This window comes from Oryctolagus cuniculus, chromosome 2 (assembly GCF_051225735.1).
Source record: "Oryctolagus cuniculus isolate XC-2025 breed Fujian yellow rabbit chromosome 2, ASM5122573v1, whole genome shotgun sequence".
In the NCBI taxonomy this organism is placed as follows: domain Eukaryota; kingdom Metazoa; phylum Chordata; class Mammalia; order Lagomorpha; family Leporidae; genus Oryctolagus; species Oryctolagus cuniculus.
The window spans coordinates 156,086,260-156,106,255 of NC_142868.1; the positions used below are offsets into that span (position 1 = coordinate 156,086,260).

Sequence of the window (19,996 nt, forward strand, 5' to 3'; positions counted from 1 at the left end):
TGGATATAACAACGTGAAAGCATTAAAAAAGAATAGAAAATCATAAATCAAGATATAAATAACTCATCTCTGATAACAAACCATGGGGTAACAGGCAGGAATAAGTGTAAAAATCTATAAATTAAAAATTTAAACTGTAATATAATCAGTAACAAATGAAATAGTAAGTGGATAATCAAGATAAAGACCAAAAAGTGTTCTACGAAAGTGCAGAATTTAACTACAAAAAAACACATGGAATTATGTAAATGAATAAATACAAGGACAGAAAGTACATATGTAGCACTTCGAAGTCTGATGATTGACAGTTTATGAAGAAATAACATGTTATCTTCCCATGTTTGAAGAAAAATTTGATTTGTAGGTCAAAAGGTTCTCAAAATAAAATATTGTAATGATAAAAAAAGCTCTGATTTATCACCTGATACAATTTTAAATTTAGGAACAAAGAAAAAATACCTAAACATATAAAGACAAATGAATACGAAATAAAAAAGAACAAAAACATAAAGCATTTCAAACACAGAAAGAGAAAAGACTGATCTAGTTTCTGTACTGAAATTCCAAACTCTTGAAAACATCAGCACAAAGTAAACAGGATTTTATGACAGGGATAGTCAAAGATTATGAAATAATAATTCTTTGCTTAATCAAGAAATAGCTAATGCGGGTATAAATGGGGAAGGAATCAGACTTATAAGACCACATGAAGTAAACTTTAACATCTTTTCATGGAAGAGAAAAATGAAACATAATCAAATGATAAAAAGTCAAAATGAAAAAGTATAGGCCTTTATAAAAATATTATGGATGGGCCAGTGCCGTGGCTCACTTGGCTAATCCTCCGCCTGCGGCGCCAGCACCCTTGGGTTCTAATCACGGTTGCTCCCCTTCCAGTCCAATTCTCTGCCGTGGCCCGGGAGTGCAGTGGAGGATGGCGCAAGTGCTTGGGCCCTGCACCCGCATGGGTGACCAGGAGGAAGTACCTGGCTTCTGGCTTCGGATCAGAGCAGCACTGGCCATAGCACCCATTTGGGGAGTAAACCAACAGAAGGAATACCGTTCTCTCTCTCTCTCTCACTGTCTATAACTCTCTCTCTTTCTCTCTCTCTCACTGTCTAATCTGCCTGTCAGAAAAAATAAAAAAATTAAGAAAAATAGAAAAATGGATGGACAGCATTCACCACTGAAACCCATAAATGAAATAATTTTAAGTGTAAGAAAATATGTTAAAAAACAGAATGTAAAATTCATTAATAATTTTTGAAATAGAGCTTGCAAATTGTCAAATAATTTATTCATGAACCTGGGGTCTTAATAACATAAATTTTAAAAAAAGATGTATTTATTTATTTGAAAGACAACTTTACAGAATGACAGACACAGAGAGAGAGATAGAGATCTTTGATCTGCTGGTTCACTCCCAAAATGGCAGAAACAACTGGGGCTGGGACAGGACAAAGCCAGAAGGCTGGGAGCTTCTGTGTCTCACACATGGGAGCAGGGGCCCAAGGACTTGGGCCATCCTCTGCTACTTTTCCAAGTGCATTAACAGAGTTGGATCAGAAGTGGAACAGTCGGAAATCTAACCAGTTCTCATAGAGGATGCTGGTGCTGCAGGCCCTGGCTTTAACCTGGTGTGCCACAGCACTGGCCCCAGTAACTTATAATTTTAAATTGCAAGAGAAAAAATAAACACCATCAACCAAAATTCCATCAACTCTAATCAGTTATGCATTTTCATATGAATTTTTGCTGTCCAAATCTCTGTCCTTCCTCTTCTCTAATAGGCATACATTCAAATAATTACTGATTCATTTCTTTTTTATTGTAGTAAACTTACATAAGTAAATTATACTTTCTCTTTCTTTTTATTTAATCTCATCCTTTCCTATATTGTTTCTCTTTTTTTTAATAACAAGCAAAACCTAACCAAAATTATTTTAGGCTTTTTGTTTTTATCCCACTGTGGTCTAGGCCTTTTAAACTCTATGACAGTCTTTGTTTCTATGTCATCCTAGATATTTTGTCAATTTTAATGCACAATCATTCTACCAAAATAATTACTACTAAAGTCACCCTTTGAATTTAATGTTGCTAGTATGACAGCTTATTCAGTTCTTGTCTTTAAGTTTATTTCAGCAATTTATCCAGTGCATAGCTGAATTAGCACCTCTTTTGCATTGATGATCTTGGCTAACGGAATGTTCATCCATCTCTTCATCCCGAGCAGAAATATGAGAAAGATCCAGGATCCTTCTCTCCACTTTTCACATCTTGACATTCAGGGAGATCCTACCTGTAAAATCTTTAATCCATACTTCCATATTCTTGTTTTCCTTTCTCCAACATAACTGTCCTTACCTGAGATCTCATCATCACTTTTATAGATTACTGCAATAGCCCTATATATGTTTTAACTGCCTAGAAATCTGCTTCCCCATCCATTCACCGTGGTGTTCCAGTACTCTCTTTTAAAAATAACATTTTAATATTGCTAAGTAATATTTTAATATTACTAAGTAAACTCATTACCTTGTTAGGTGTGGAATGACCCCCACTTTTCTAATGCATTATTATTTCCTGGTGATCCAATGTGAAAGTCACCTTCATGTCCCCAAAAGCTACTATAATAATGTGATGCTGGTTAGTAGAATGATTTAATATGTTATGTGTAAATGAATAAATAAGTATATACTCTTGAGTTTTATTGATTATTCTCAATATTCCCTCTGAAAAAGAGCTTTAAAAGACTCATTTAAGTTTTCACTTTTCTCTTGTTCCTAAACTCAGACATCCATTTCAACCTGTGATCTCTCTGACTTCTCTCTTTTACACATATTTTTTGCTTCAAAGCAATAAGAAAAAAAGTCAGTTAAATTGTTTTGTATTATTAGCTTGCTATTTAGACTGGGTAAATATCAAACTTCTGAACAATTAAGTACAATCTTCTGGGATCCATTGTGATTGTGTATGTTATTCCACACCGTGTACAGTGAAGTGTTCTCTTTGCAACCAGTGAAATGTTTATAATCATTAGTTGCTGCTAAATAGAAACATGATACATATGATAACTTTATCTTTCAATCGCTCCTTAATTAATCCTCATATTTTAGTTTTTCATTAAAATCTATAGAATATTTCTTTCAACTTGTATGTGCTGTATGACTAATATCTAGGCACTTCATATGGTGCTGCATCCAACACCTTGTGGTGCAGAAGGTTATGTTACCCATATGCCATAATGGAGTGCAAGCTTGGGTCCAGCTACCTGGCTTACAATACAGCTTCTTATTTGTGTACCTGGGAAGACAATGGAAAATGGTCCAAGTACTTAGGTCCCTGCCACCCACACAGTAGACCAGAAAGGATTTCAGACTCCTGGCTTTGACTTGGCCTAGCCCCAGCTGTAGTGGGAATTTGAGAAGTAATCTCTCCCTCTAGGGTCTCTCTCCCTCTAGGGTTTCTCTCTCTCTCTCTCTCTCTCTCTCTCTCTCTCTCCCCCTCTCTCCCCCATTCTCTCTCCTTCCCTCCCTACTTCCCCCCTTTCTGTCACTCTGCCTTTCAAATAAATAACGTAAGTCTTTATTTTTAAAAAGATAACTTGTGCTGAGATGGAAAAGGCTGAGACTCAATTCCAAGCCATCTTTGATAACCATATGGAAGAAAATTACCTTAGAAAGTTTCCTCTCTACAATACATTTTATGAGAGAAAAAAGCAACTTTCATATGTGAAACCCTGAGATTTGAGGTTTCTCTTTCTTTTTACTGCAGCACAGCATTTCCTAATCTCATACAAATTTCCCTAAAACTACTTTTTTTATTTTAAAACTATTCTGTCAGTAGAATATGCACCTTTTCTCTGCAAGAAATCTTTTAACCAAAAAAAAAAAAAAAAGCCTTCTAACATTGTAGAGATAAAGCCATTTGAAATTGAAAAATCTTGTCTAAATTGAGAAAATAGTTTCGCTTTGCTGTTAATCCTCTTGGGTCATTTGTTTTCTGCTCACAACTTGTTCATTCCTTATATGGACAACTTGCCCCACTCCCATTTTAATTTAAATGTGAGAACTCACTGTGTATCTCTCTCTCTTTTTCCAGCTTCTACCTATTCAGCAATGCTGAAAATACAACTACAGGCTTATGTGACAAGTTACTATATGGGGAATTTCAGGAATAAAAAGGCCAACTGATCTTTTCCCCGGTACAGATTTTTAGGCAAAAGTACATAGTTGCTGTACCATTAGATTCATGACCTGCGTTTCTGGTGTTGGATTAAATTACATATAATAATTAATAATGTGTTTTTTGATTTTAGTCCAAGGCTAGTAAGTTCTCAATCAAAAACACAATATTCTCTAAAGGGATATTTAGTTTCCTACACATGGAATATATTATTAGCAAGTTCACAAAATCAACCTTACAATAAAAAATAAGGTGATCCTTCATGTTATTCTATCTTCTTGCATGGCTAATCCATGTTAATATAAAATAATGACCTCATTTCATTTTGCCACTCATCCTCCTCCAATCTTCAGACAAAGCTGTGTTAGAATATTTTTGTTGTAACATCCAAATGCAAAACAAAACAAAAAACAAAGCAAAACAACCAAACAAAAACTGGGAACTTTGAATTAAGACAAGTTGGGATTTGTATCAGGAAGTCTGGAAACACTAATTTTTTCTCAATAGTAGTTATATGGTATGTATTTCATGCCACAGAGGATGTTATAAGTAAGTTCACATGCACCCTTTTTTTTATGCATAGGAAAATTTTACTAAGAAAATATAAGAGCACAAATCTCATATCACAAAGGAGAAAAGACAATTCACATAATTTTAGACCAACCCCCTGCAACCACCTGTAACAAGCCAATCTAGTATAATATGCTCTACACAAGGCTTTCCCTTAACTAGCATTCCCATGAGCAACTACCACAAGACCGTTCATTCCATTATGTTTTCTTAAACACAAAGACGCGAAAGGCTAAACAATGGGGCATGCTGTGTGGCTTCCATGAGTTCGGCTGTTATCAAAGCAAATAATGAAAAATATCAATTGCAAAACTATGGACTTAATTTGAATTAATTTTAAAGGTCTTTAGGCAAAGAGTAACAAAACATTGGGCAGAGCATTTTTTGTTCAATATTTAGCTAAAATAGGTCTCTTCAGAAATTCCTTAGTTCTACACATACATTGTTACTTGTTTACTGTTCTCACCTTTTAATGGAAGGAGTTGTGTAAGCATATAATACAACAGATTTCTAAAATATATCTTACAATACAAATGCACATTGACACAAAATACAATATCTAAGCATAACTGAAACTGATTTGTACAGAAGTGACAGCAGTTGGTGGTTCTGTGATTATTAAATCAAAAGATGTTAGAACTGGCTGATAATCTTTGCCATAATTAATCAAACTCAAAACCAAATTTTATTTTATATATCCAATACTTAAGATGCTGAAGACTAACGAATAAGATTTGTGTTGTGTTTGAATTAAACATGAAAGCAGGGGCTGATACTGTGGTGTAGCATTTGTTAAGCCATCGCCTGCAGTGCTGGCATCCCATATGGGCACCGGTTCAAGACCTGGCTGCTCCACTTCCGATCCAGCTCTCTGCTATGGCTGGGAAAGCAGTGGAAGATGGCCCAAGTCCTTGGGCCCCTGCACCCGTGTAGGAGACCTGGAAGATGCTCCTGGCTCCTGGCTTTGGATTGGCACAGCTCCAGCCATTGCAGCCAATTGGGGAGTGAAACAGAGGAGGGAAGACCTCTCTCTATGCCTCTGCTCCTCTCTCATTGTAACTCTGGCTTTCAAATAAATAAATAAATCTTAAAAAAAATAAAACAAAACAAAACAAAAAAAAAAAACAAATGAACAGGAAAAGCACATTAAAAAAAATTAACACTGATCTTAAAAGAAAGGTGATCAATTTTCTCTTGAAACAACAATTCTTGAAGACATTACTCCCTCAGAGTGGAGTCTAAACTCAGAGCCCAGCTTTGCCAAAGGAGATCCTTTGGCAAGTCACTTACTCTCTCAGTGCCTGTCTTTGTAAAACAGGCAACAAAACTGAGTAACAACAAGGATTAAATACGTAAGGTACCTGGAACACTCAGAACACCTGGCACACAGCAGGGACTGTCCAACACACTTAGCTTGTCATTAGTCACCACCCTACAAGAATACTTCAGAAATTTCATGGAAAAATGGAATTCAAAGATGTTGTAGTGTAAAAATTTTTTTAAATCCATGCATCATTTTTTGTCATAATACATTTTCTACAAGTGTCTTAAAGAATCTTTGTATGCCTGAGTTTTAATTTTTTTGAATCAAAATGTTTGTATTATTCCACTCTCCACAAACTTTTTGAAGTACCTTTGTATATACCAAATCTGTGGGAGACAATTCAATGATGTAAGAATCAATGTTTATTAGAATATACACTTAAACTTAGGAAAGAAGAAATACTTGTTCTAGAACATAAAAGGAAGCCCTGACAACTGAGTTTTTATATATGCATATTTTCACACCTATAAATCTCCCTTAGTCTTAAAATTAGAAAAGCATGATGAATTTAGGAAAACCTTCCAAACAGCAAAGTGGCTGGCAGATAAGGCTTCACTTGGAAAAAACATTAAATATGAAATATTTAATAGCTATATTAAAAACTTCATTTGTATGTAAAATGCTACCTACCAAAAGGTATCATGTATTCAAGTCATTTGATTCCATGGATATATTTCATGCAGCTAAACTATGAACAGCTTTCTCTTTGAGAGGCACAATTTTCCTTATCCAAGAAAGGAAAATAATTGTTTTAAAAATCTAAGCACTACTTTATCTAAGTAACTCTGACAAGCATTAAGGGAATTATGAAATAAGAGTCATGTCCTAAATAACCCACTCCAGTTTACTGAAATTTCAAACAAAGCACTGGGTTTTCTCTCTGCTTAATGAAAGAATTTAATTCTGATTTCAGGAAAGGGGGAACTTTTCTGTAGTTGAATTATCTTGAATATTTTAAGTATGTTACCATAGATCAGCTGTAGAGGCTTCATTTTAACCCTCACAGGAACAACGCACGTATCACAAATGAGTTGAGAGCCAAAGTAGGTAAGGAACCTGGGCCATTTTCTGTAGCTGGCAGGGGCCTGCACCTCAACACAGGGCCTTGTCTTGGATGGAAATGCAGCTGTGCGGCTATTTCATCCTTCGACTGCCCTTTACATGGAATCCAGCACAGCTCTGAGATTTATGTTAATATTCTCATGTAGTAAAGATCCTCCAAAGAGCTGATTCCATTTTGGTGAGTGAACAGAACTCTGAAGATATTTAAGAGAATGAAGAAGGCTTCCCTGAGGGGCACTGAGAAAGAGGCCTCAGCGGACTTGGAGGAAGTGGGTTCTCCCCACCCTCCTCTCCCCAGCCCCTGGGCACTTTCTGTTATCTGGGAACAGCAAATTACCCTCCACACTCCTTACTGTGTTTTGCTCTTAATTCATCACCAATTCTTCTGCAAAAATTGTCAAATCCTCTTTCTCCAGAGGCCGGCAATGGACAGAAAGGAAGGACAAAGCATAGAATTAATAACAAACAAATGCCCACTGGCAGGTGGTCTTTACGAATCAAAACAGGTTGCTAGGTTTCATCTAAGCATGCTACAAATCTGTCATTCACAATGAAACAGTATTCTAGTTTTTATTTTCAGAAACATCTAAAGTTTTATTAATTTTTGTCCTTATAAATACATGCACCCTTTAATAAACAATTTAACAACAGTAGTGATTCATGGAAATTTAAGTGCTAGCAGCTGGGAAAGTATAGTGCTTCACACAATTCTTCCGCATCATGAGTAGAGAAAGAAAGGACATAAATAAACTCTACTTCAAACACTTATACCTCTTATGTTCTACCTCAGAAAGGGTAAATCTGCAAAAGTAGTGAAGTTTGATGGATGAAGGCATGATTCCAGTGAGGATCTTAACTAGTTTGAATGAACTTTTTCTGAATACTTACAATGTAAAGGACATTGTACAACATTCTCCTGCCACAGAGATTTAAGCCAACTACCTGCTTCTGGGATCTTGCAGTCTATGCAAAGTACTAAGAAAAATGGCTATATAGGCTGCTTTCGGGATAGATAGATAAGAGACACAGATTTTTTATTCTAAATGTCAAGTAAGTTATACTGGAATTCAGAAGCAGTGCAAACTGATGTTCTAGATCAAGCAAGAAAACTTTGTGGTGGCTACGAGAAAGACAGTTTCCTACACATGGAATATATTATTAGCAAGTTCACAAAATCAACCTTACAATTAAAAAATAAGGTGATCATTCATGTTATTCTATCTTCTTGCATGGCTAATCCATGTTAATATAAAATAATGACCTCATTTCATTTTGCCACTCATCCTCCTCCAATCTTCAGGCAAAGTCGTGTTAGAATATTTTTGTTGTAACATCCAAATGCAAAACAAAGCAAAAAAAAACAAAGTGAAACAACCAAACAAAAACTGGAAACTTTGGATTAAGACAAGCTGGGACTAAGAAAGTCCTCAAAGAAAGAGGCCTTCAATAAATGAAGAGTTTGACGACCAGAGTCACTTTGCAGGGGTATGATGTAAGTGAAAGGTGACAGAGAGGACAGGGACTCATGTTTACTGGGAGCCAATTTACAACCCGGAGTTAGAAAGGGCCCACAGTGAAGAGCAAAAATAGTCTCCGATCGCGGGAACAGAGGATTTGCCCAAGTGACAGAAAGTCAGACGGGGCTAGAAAATGGGAGGGCTGTAACCTTTGCAGTTTTTCTTTGGTTTTACTTGTACTTGTAAATGACAGAAGGGAAAACCAGAAAGAGCAAGGGACCAAAAATATACTTAAAAATGTTTCTTTAAATTATAAAAATTTTAACTATAAAGACTCATATACTAGATAACTGGTATACTTTCTGGTTGGTGATTATAGATAGCAAGCTGCTATGTTTCATTGAAATTTTTAAAAATGTCATATAAAATATTACTCTACATAATATCTTTTAAGTTAAATAACTCCATTGTTTTGGAAACATAATACATTTGTGTTACAGGAGACATTCAATGTAAAATTTTAAGTAATACAGAAAACAAATGCTAGAAGGAAAGTGTAACATCTCTCCAAATGCCATATGATATCATTGTTAGCTTTCATTGAATCTTATTCTGGACTCTTGCCTTTCTCTCTCTATTTGGATAAATTTAATAAGAGATGGAAAATAATTTTAGAAAAATTCCATCATATTAAAATAACACTGTTAACAAAATTTTGAGTCAGTGACTTAATAATAATTTAAGTGAGCTCCTCCACCTAAAAGAAATTTGTAAGGCTAATAACAGTTATTGGGCTATTTTTCATCTTTAATAAGTGAATGTTGACGTTTCAACTACCAGAAACAGTTTTAGAGAGTGGTATTTGATTGCTGCTTAAAATGATGAGGCAGACTTCTGCTTCTCTCCGCTTTTCCCAACATGGCAATTTTGGTAAAATATGTTAATATTTATACATTGTCAAAGTTTATAGAATTCATATTCTGTTTTACAACCTTCATTTCCAGAGATGTTTGGTATTAATTCCATTTTTAAATTGATTCAGTGTTCTTAGCCAGTACTTTTATGACAGGTTTTCCATTTCAGATTTTATTTTGTTTTGCTTCATCACTTAGTTGACTGGAGTTATTTATCAAGTTTGCTTTTTTCTTTAAAAATGACCCATAAATACTGAATTCCCTGAGTTTCTGCATGCCTGAAAATATCTGTCACTTTGTATTGTTTTGTCCTGTTTTATTGTACTTGAAGGACAATTTGGTTATGTGTAAAATCTTGGCTCTGGTTTTATTTTCCCTTAGAACTTTGTAGCTATCACACCATTATATTTTGGCATTTAATGTTGCTGTGGAGAAATTTAAAGCAAGATAGAATTTTTATTTTTCCACTGTAGGTGACTTGGTTTTTTCTGCTCTATAACCTGCTTTCTTTATATTTGAAGTTCCATAAATTAGTCATATTTCATTGACAATTGAGCCATTGTCAATTTTAGGAAAAAATAACACTTTTTTCCTGAAATGTATCCTAATGCAATTAAAATCTTACCTTTATTTTTTCCTATTATACCCTTTAACACTAGATTCTGTTTGACTTTTGAGGTTCTACTTCAAGGACAGAAGTTATATTGGATCTTCTCTTTCTGATATTTAAAATGATCACCTTCATTTTTATTGCTTTGATCTTCTTGTCATTTTATTCTAGACTCAGTATAATATTCTCAAACCTCTCCTTCTGTTCAAATTTAAGTTTAATTTTGACCTTTTTTGTGCCTTGATGTTTCTAAATTAATCCTTGTTATATAATGAGCATTTTTTACTTTATTTTACAGTGTCCCCTTTAACAATATTTATTTTAAATGTTATCTCATTTTAGAGTTTTGTCTTTAATGACTCATCACATATAAAATTTTCAAGAGTGGGGAGTGTATTCTCTTCCTAGGACTGTATTTTCCTCTAAGGCAGGGTCACTGTACTCTCTTTTAAAAACAGCTTTCTTTTTTTTCTCATAATAAAGTGTGCAGAATATCCATGCCTTTTTTTTTTTTTTTGGATAATGCTAAATGCTGCCAGCTCAGTCTAGATTTTCTCATTGCAAAGCATATGGCTTTATTGTTGTTGTTTTGTTTTGTTTTGTTTCTTTGTTACAATGTAGCTTGAGAACTCAGGCATTTTATTCTTTCCTCTCAATGGCCCTGTGACAGCTCTGTGGGTCAAGCAGGAGAGAGTTGCTCTCCTTGAACCAAATGAGTCAAGTTGTAGTAAATATGTTTGGTCATTTCTTATGACAAAGTTTCCTTTTCTCTGCTGATGTAGGGGCAGTCTGCTTTCACAGGGAAAAGTCTCATAAATTCATTTGTTTCCCTTATTTATCTGTTTATTTTTATTTATTTGAAAAGCATAAATATACCATACAAGAGTGCATGCGCGCGCGCACACACACACACACACACACACACGGGGCGGGGGGATCACTTATTGCTCATTCATTCCCCAAATGCCACCAACAGCTGAGGATGGATCTGAGCCAGGAGCCCAGAACTCAATCTGAGTTTCCCACGTGGTGGTAGAGACCCAAGTCCTTAAGTCATGTCCAGCCTCCCAGGAAGGAAATTACAGGTGTGCTGGATCAGAAGCAGAGGTGGGACCCGATCCTGGATGCTCTAATATGCGATGCGGCTGTCCCAAGTGGTAGCTTAACCTGCTGCACCACAGTACCCTCTCCCTTCTAAGTGAAGTCTTGGATATTATATTTCTGTCAGGAAGAATTAATTCCTATCATTGGCGTCACTCATCTCACTTATTTCTCCCCAGTAGAGCCTTTAATTCTCACCTCTCACTGAGCACACCATCCACCTGCCAGTTAGGAGAGATGAATACAATCCCTCCCTCCACTTCTCTCAGAATCACCGTGTGAGGATTCTCAGGATTTGTGTTCACCCACAACTGAGAACTCTGAGCAGGGGTGAAGTTTTAGTCGCCCCATGACAGAATCTTCTGACTCTTTGCTTGGTTCCTTCAATTTATCAGCACAAGGTCAAATCACTTTTTATGTGGTTATTTTCGATGAATGACATATTTGTCTTTATTATATTTGTCTACCTATTTTATTTAATCTGTCATTTTTACTCAAAAATGTCCACTTGTGTGGTTTCTTTTTCTTTCTTTTATGAGTCCTTCTAACACTATCCACTGGCAATTTATTTAACAGCAGTATAAGTGAAGAGAGAAAATAAAAGCAGACATGGATGAAGATCTAGTCCTTAGAAAGCTCCCTTCCCAGCATAGGATAAAAGAAAATGGCTCACATGATGAGAAGAGGACAACAGGGAAGAAATTTAGATTAGACACACTGCAAGTTTCTATATTGTCTTACTTATAAGGAATTACCTTCCTGGTCAAAATGATTAAGAATGGTCTACCGAGGTGGCTGTTGTGGCAGAGCAGATTATTCTACTACTTCGAACACCCACATTACAAATCAGAGCCACTTGTTCAAGACGTTACTACTGTGGCTGGGGCTAGGGCTATGGCACAGTGGGTAAAACCACTGCCTGTGATGCCGGAATCCCTTATAGGCACAGGTTGGAGTCCCACTGCCCACCTCTGATCCAACTCCCTGGTAATGTGCTTGGGAAAACAGCAGAAGATGACCCAAGTGCTTGGGCCCCTGCACCCACATGGAAGACCAAGAAGAAGCTCCTGGCTCTTGGTTTCAGACTGGCCCAGCTCCAGCAGTTGCAGCCATTTAGGGAATGAACAAGCATATGGAAGTGCTTAATCTCTCTCTCTCTCTCTCTCTCTCTCTCTCTCTCTCTCTCTCTCCCCCCTCTCTTATCCCCCCACCCCTGCCTTACAAATAAATAAACCTATTTTATTTATTTGAAAGACAGAGTTACAGAGAGAGGTAGACACAGAGAGAGAGAGAGAGATCTTCCATCCTCTGGTTCACTCCCCAGGTGACCACAATGGCAGGAGCTGCACCGATCTGAAGCCAGGAGCCAGGAGTTTCTTCCGGGTCTCCCAGATGGGTGCAGGGGCCCAAGGACTTGGGCCATCCTCCACTGTTATCCCAGGCCATAGCAGAGAGCTGGATTGGAAGTGCAGCAGCCAGGACTAGAACTGGCGCCCATATGGGATGCCAGTGCTTCAGGCCAAGGCTTTAACCTGCTGTGCCACAGCACTGGCCCCAAAAATATTAAAAAAAAAAAGACCCTACAACTGTCCCTGGGAAACAGCAGATGATGGCTCAAATACTTCAATCCCTGCCACCCATGAGGGAGACCCACATGGATTTCCTGGCTCCCAGCTTTCCCTGATTGAACCCCATTTTTTATGGCCATTTGTGGAGTAAAGTAGTAAGTGGAATATCTATGTTCCTTCATCTTTCTCTGTCATTTTGCCTTTCAAATACATAAAGATTTTTTAAAAGGAATGTTCCAAATCTAAATATATATGAAATATTTGAAATTTCTTAATATTACATAAATAAAAGACTGAAAAAGAATGGTCTATTAATAAAAGCATAGGATGAAAGATCCAAAACAAAAAGAATCTATATTCTTTTTTTTAACACTTTTATTTAATGAATATAAATTTCCAAAGTACAGCTTATGGATTACAATGGTTTCCCCCCCATAACGTCCCTCCCACCCGCAACCCTCCCCTTTCCCACTCCCTCTCCCCTTCCATTCACATCAAGATTCATTTTCGTTTCTCTTTATATACAGAAGATCAGTTTAGCATACATTAAGTAAAGATTTCAACAGTTTGCTCCCACACAGAAACATAAAGTGAAAAATACTGTTTGAGTACTAGTTATAGCATTAAATCTCAATGTACAGCACACTAAGGACAAAGATCCTACATGAGTGAGATCCCAGTGGAAAGAACGGGTCATCAAAGAAGGAGGTACTTTCTCTGAAGGGAGGAGAGAACTTCCACTTTGACCATGGCCTTGTCTAAGAATCTTTATTCTGACTCAAATGGTGAGTTATAAAAACAAAAGCCATCAAAAATAGTTTTCATTTTGAATTCTTATAAGGGGAGGCAGCTGGTCATAAAAGCTCAAGCCTTCACTGAAATGCAAGACATCTTCAAAAAGATCATGAAAATGTATATTATGAAAAATGAGGGCTGGCACTGTGGTGTATCAGGTAAAACTGCCACCTGCACTGCAGGCACCCCTTTAGGGTGCTGGTTTGAGTCCCAGCTGCTCTACTTCCAATTCAGCTCTATGCTATGGCCCAGAAAAGCAGTAGAAGATGGCCCAAGTCCTTGGGCCCCTGTACACCTGTGGGAGACCCAGAAGAAGCTCCTGGCTCCTGGCTTTGGATCTGTGCAACTCTGGCCATTGTGGCCATCTGGGTAGTGAACCAGTGGATGGAAGCCCTCTCTCTCTCTCTTTCTCTCTCTCTCTCTCTGCCTCTCTGTAACTCTGCCTTTCAAATAAGTAAATAAATCTTCAAAACAAATGATAAAATGCTGTTAAAGATTTTTGCAACTAAACAAATCTATCTTTTAATTCCATTTCCTCACAAAATGTTTGAAGTTCCTTCATAGATGTAAATATATAAGAAGACAGGCTGGATTTGGGGGACACAAACAGAACAAAAATCTTTTTCTCGCTTACACTGCATTCACATTTGCTCTGTTGGAGATGTCCTCTGACCTCATCAGATTGCACTGTTTCATAGTCACTTTAGTTATGAGAAAGAAGAGACACGTTAATACTTGGACCTCAATTTTAGTGTTTATGTGTTCAGGCTAATTTAAATCAAAGCTTCCTTCAATCACAATAGTATGTCAAATATTCTCCTTTCAGCTTCTCTCAACCTTGACATAAGATATGGGGCCTTCTGTGGGGAAGATGGTTGCATCGTCATGGTTGCTCTTTTCTGTACCTTGTTACTCTGGGAGTTGTTTAGGGGGAAAAGGAGTTGTGACATTTTTCAGGGCCAGACCCATCAACCTTCTTACTGCTAAGTTCCCCCAAATCTTACAGTTGCTGTCTTGGGCATAATTTCATTCCAGACTACCTAACTTGTTTACCTGAGCTGCAATCATTTGGTCCCAAGGTGGACTCACACGCCATTTCTGTCCCTAAAACAGGGTACAGGCTGCTTCCAGTGGTCTTCTCGCCTATGGGCTTACTTCTACCTTCTCAAGTCTCGGAGGAAAAAGTAGATGCCAATCGCTCGTTTCTCTTGCTCCTCTGACTCCATGGGACGTGTGCCATAGGCTCTTCCACTATTTTCCTCTTCATTCTATATACACAACTACAGCTGATCTCCCAGAGTTCTGGACTACACTGCGATCTCCCCTTGCACACATTCCTGAATTAACCAACATTTCCCTTCCTGTCATTTTCTTGTGAAGATAAAATGGCACACATTTCTCTTTAAAAAAAGAAAAAGAACAAATATCATTGCATTCTCCATTAGTTAATCTTCAGCAATAACTTATCAACAAATTCTTATGTTTTTGGAAATTTTGTTTGGTCAAATTTTAGAGCATCCTAGAAGGGTACATTAGCAGTTTCTCTTTAATATGAGGAAGGTTTATATTTCCCATAGAACTTTGGTGAATATATCGCTAGTACTTGGAGCTTTAATGGAAATTCCAGGTTTCTAAGATAATTAGGAATGTCACATCCAATGTCTTCTAATGTTTACTTTAGTTTCTTAATATTATATTTTGACAAAAATGAAGAAATAACATGTTCAGGCTTTTTTTCCTGATTAATTTAACTTACATTCACATGTGTTATGATCATGAATTACAACATTAGTCTTATGTTCTCTAACCTTGTTTCCATTAAACAATTCTTTTCTATATAATCTAGAGAATATAACTATTGATTTTGTTTTGATATCTAATGTGGTATGATGTAACATGTTTCATGATTCATTGTTAATATCTTCTTTCAGGTTAAGAGTTAAGCCTATCCCTGAGGACTCATGATTCGGGTTCTTCATACAAGAACGTAAGGATTATTGCAAACATTTTAAATAATTATAAGAACTGAAAAATACTGTTTACTTTTTAGAAGAATCGTGAGTTTTTTATAATTAAAGGGTCTTTTTCCATCAAGAAAAATATTACACTGATCAAAACCTAAAATGATTTTGCCATTATTTCAACCTACTTAAGTAGTAGTCAATTATCACATAAATGTGAGAGGACTCACAAATATCCTAGATTTGCTGTTGATGGTGCTAAACTTCAATTCCTCATTTTGATATTTTCTTGTGGAAGCAAGAAGTTTCCCTCCTCTGAGAAGCAGTAACTTAACAATCCGGTGAGTTTTGAATAGGATACAGGCATGTTTGGATGACACTTTGCTTTTTTCCTTCTTTGAATCTGAATGAAGAAGACAGGCATTTGGGTCTTTTACTCCAAGAGTAAAATCTCTACTTTTATAATTAATGGTAATCATGGAGGGAGCTATAGATGTGAGATCAGTTCAGTTAAATGGAGGGTTAGTTCTTGTATTTCAGCCTACAAACACGGGAAAGTAAACATGAATGTAATTCAAAAAACAAAATCGCACTTAAAGTTTCAGGCATTTGGTATATCCAGGCTTGGTTATTTTTATCTTGACAGTTTGCTGTATCCTGCCTGAGCAACTTAAAGCCCAAGGCAATGTGATAGTTTGACCTTTGTGCCTTTGTAGCACATGACAGTTTTCTCCATTTGAGGGTCTGCTTACATACATTTGAAGTAAAGTATGCCTTAACCAAGCATATGAGGGAAGGACTGACTATGTAGATAAGTGGCAGGGGACATGTAATTCACAGCTGAATCAGCTTCACTCTCACAATAGTCACCACGTTCAAATCAAAATGATCTGTCCTTGAAGTATACAGGTGAAGAATAGCCTGGAGTTATAGAAATAAATGGAAACTGACTTAATCTTATTAGGCATTAAGGGTACAAACTTTTCCTCCATTTTCAATGGTTTCTATGAGCCACTACTTTGAACTGTATATCGGTAAAAGTTACTTCTGAGACTTGTTGTCTGGGTATTTTCTGTTTATGATGTTAGCCTCCTGTGCTATCTTATTTAGCATATGTTGCCTGGATGATAAATTATACAGTCCCCTTACCTATTGAACACTGAGATGTGAAGTTTAAATTATTAATGAAGCCTAGGAAGCAAGTAGCAACTGTTTTCCCCCAATTCTGTTCCTTTTGGTGTTGTGTAAAAAGCATTTAGAATTCAAAGAGGGAAATGTACAATGAGAAGATTCAGGTGCTTATAATTGTGTCTCTGTATCTTAATGTGCTATAATTAAGCTCTTCGTAAACCCAAAAATACAAATGGAACTTAGTCTATCAGTCTATACAATGCTTGCTTCACATACTTCCCCACCCCAAATCCTTGTTCTTGAGGATTATGAAGCATCTGATAGATATATGATGTCAATATAAATATAGGTGTTTTCATTTTTATTTTTAACATTTTCTTTTTTTCTCATAGTTATCATTTTCTTAATTTTATTTTTTATTTTTTCAATGATTTATTTTATTTATTTGAAAGGCACAGTTACAGAGGGAAAGGGAGTGGCAGAGATAGAGAGATCTTGCACCTGCTGGTCCACTCCCCACGTGGCTGCAACCACCAGGACTGGGCCAGGCCAAAGCCAGGACTTGGAAGCTTCATCTGGATCTCCCACATGGGTGCAGGATTCCAAGTAGTTGATCCATCTTCCACTGCCTTCTCAGGAGCATTAATAGGGAGCTGGATGGGAAGTGGAGCAGCCAGTACTTGAACTTGTGCCCACATGAGACACCAATATTGCAGGCAGCAGCTTAACCTGCTACACCAAAAAACTGGCCTCATTTACCATTTTTTTTAGTGAAAGAATTTGAAGTCTACTCTCCCATCATTTGCCCATTTTATATTATAATTTTTTTAATGATTTATCTATTTATTTGAAAGAGTTACAGAGAGGAAGGAAAGAGAGAGAGAGACAGAGAGAGAGAGAGAGAAAGAGAGAATTTTCCACCATTTGGTTCACTCTCCAAATGGCCATATAAGCTGAGGCTGGACCAGGTCAAAGCCAGCAATTCCATCTTGGTCTCCCACATAGGTGGCAGGGACTTAGGTACTTTAACCTTCATATGCTCCTTGCCAGGCAATTTAGCAAGGAAGAATTGGAAGAGAAGCTGAGGCTTGAACTAGCACTCCAACATGGGATATGGACATTGCAAGTAGTTGCTTAACCCATGTTGCCATAACAACCCCCACCATTAAATGATTATTAACTGTTGTCATCATGCTAAGATCTTTCAAGTTTCACAAACATACTATAAGCATGCCAGAATTAATTATATATAAATGCATTATTATTAATCATATTCATTAAGTATTAATAAAAGTTTGTATAGCATTGTACATTCAATCCCACAATCAACATTTTGCAAAAAATCTGCAAAAGCTTTTTTGATAAAGATCCAACCATGGTCACATTTTGAGTTGGGTTGATATTCCCTAAGATACCTTTTTATAGAGAGTCATTCCTGCTCTCAATTTTTTTTTTTCACCATTTATGTGTTGTGGAAACTGTTTAGTCTCTGTGGTATAATTTTTCACATTCTGTAAAAAGTAGGATTATTGTCCCTTAATATCTTATAAATTGGGAAGGTAGATTTTGAGCTAAGTTTGGATTCAGGTGGAAAAAATTGTAATAAATACATAAAATTCTGAATTTTCCATGTATACTCTCAATAAAGTAAATACTGAATTATTGGTTCAGGTAATATCAGCCTGATATCTTATTTTATGGTTCCAATCATCCTGCACCTAATAAATTAGCAGACATTGACTGCCATTGCCTGATTCATTATATATGGTTTTGAGTAGTATCATTCATGTCCATTGAATTTATTAGCAATGATTCTCTTAAAAAGGAAATTTTCTATAATTAGTTGTTGAGTAGTCTAAAAACTAAAAAAAGGATTTTAGAAGCATAATTCAAGATAACTGGTTCAAGGCTGAATATGTCATTTATAAATATAATTGTGCCTGGCTGGCGCCGCGGCTCAGTAGTAGGCTAATCCTCCGCCTTGCGGCGCCGGCACACCAGGTTCTAGTCCCGGTCGGGGCGCCGGATTCTGTCCCAGTTGCCCCTCTTCCAGGCCAGCTCTCTGCTGTGGCCAGGGAGTGCAGTGGAGGATGGCCCAAGTCCTTGGGCCCTGCACCCCATGGGAGACCAGGAGAAGTACCTGGCTCCTGCCATCAGATCAGCACGGTGTGCCAGCCGCGGCGGCCATTGGAGGGTGAACCAACGGCAAAGGAAGACCTTTCTCTCTGTCTCTCTCTCTCACTGTCCACTCTGCCTGTCAAAAAAAAAAAAAATATATATATATATATAATTGTGCCTAAAAGTATACGTAAGTATAGTTTTATACGTACACTCAGCTGTCTGTATCTATTAGTTCTTCCACTGTACAAATAACCCAAAATGGATCAAAAATATGTACATCAAAAAGATGTACAGATTTTTCTTTTAAGTCAGTCATTAGTCTCTAAATAATACATGTTAACAACTATTTATATCACATTTACATTGTATTAGGCATTATAAGTAATTCTAGAGATGATTGCAACCATATGGATGGTTATATGCAAATATTATATCATTTATATAAATAATTTATTATATCATATATATAAATATAAATAAAGAAGATTTTGATATCTCTAGCGGTTCTGGAACCAATCTCTAATTGATATCATGAGACAGTTGTCTTTGTCTATGGCCCATAGAATGAATGTATATGTGTGTGTCTGTATAAGCTTAACCTAACAATTGCTTTTAATACTGTTTATGCTACTTATGTGCTACATGATCATGGGCCATTTAGCTAGCCTCATAAAGTGTTGATTTCTTATTTTATGAAATGGAGATAATTATAGTGGTATATTAGTTATTGATTATGGTATAACCTCTTATCCACAATTAGAAGCCTAAAACAAAACAAATAGAAATCAATGTGTTATCGCATACAGCTTTTGAGGTTGGGAAATGCAAGTATACGTCAGCTGGATGCCTGTGCCTCAGAATCTTCAAAAAATGTTTAATTAAGCTGTGTTTAAAGCTACAAACCTATGAAGGAGCAATAAGGAGAAGTCACTCCATTTATTCTCCTCATCCCGTAAATTTCAGTTCTTTTATGGCTGTCAATCAGTTCCTCACAAAGTACTTTTCCCCACGGGCAACATGAGTGTCTTTTTGCCAGGAAAGTTGGCTTCCTCTGGAACAAGTTCAGCTAAGAGAGGGGAGCACAAGCCAGGGGTTATGATCAAATCTACGAAGGGACATGTCATTACTTATGCCATATTCTGGTGTCCAAAAATGGAAGCAGAATACAAAGGATTGTATCAGGAAGCAGAAATATGT

The 19,996-nt window shown here is 36.7% G+C and overlaps 1 pseudogene; it reads right to left on the reverse strand.

Annotated features, from left to right (window-relative positions):
* Window positions 1–19,748, reverse strand: part of LOC138848816 (WW domain-containing oxidoreductase pseudogene) — a 35,007-nt pseudogene extending 15,259 nt beyond the window's left edge.
* Between the last annotated feature and the right edge of the window lie 248 nt (window positions 19,749–19,996).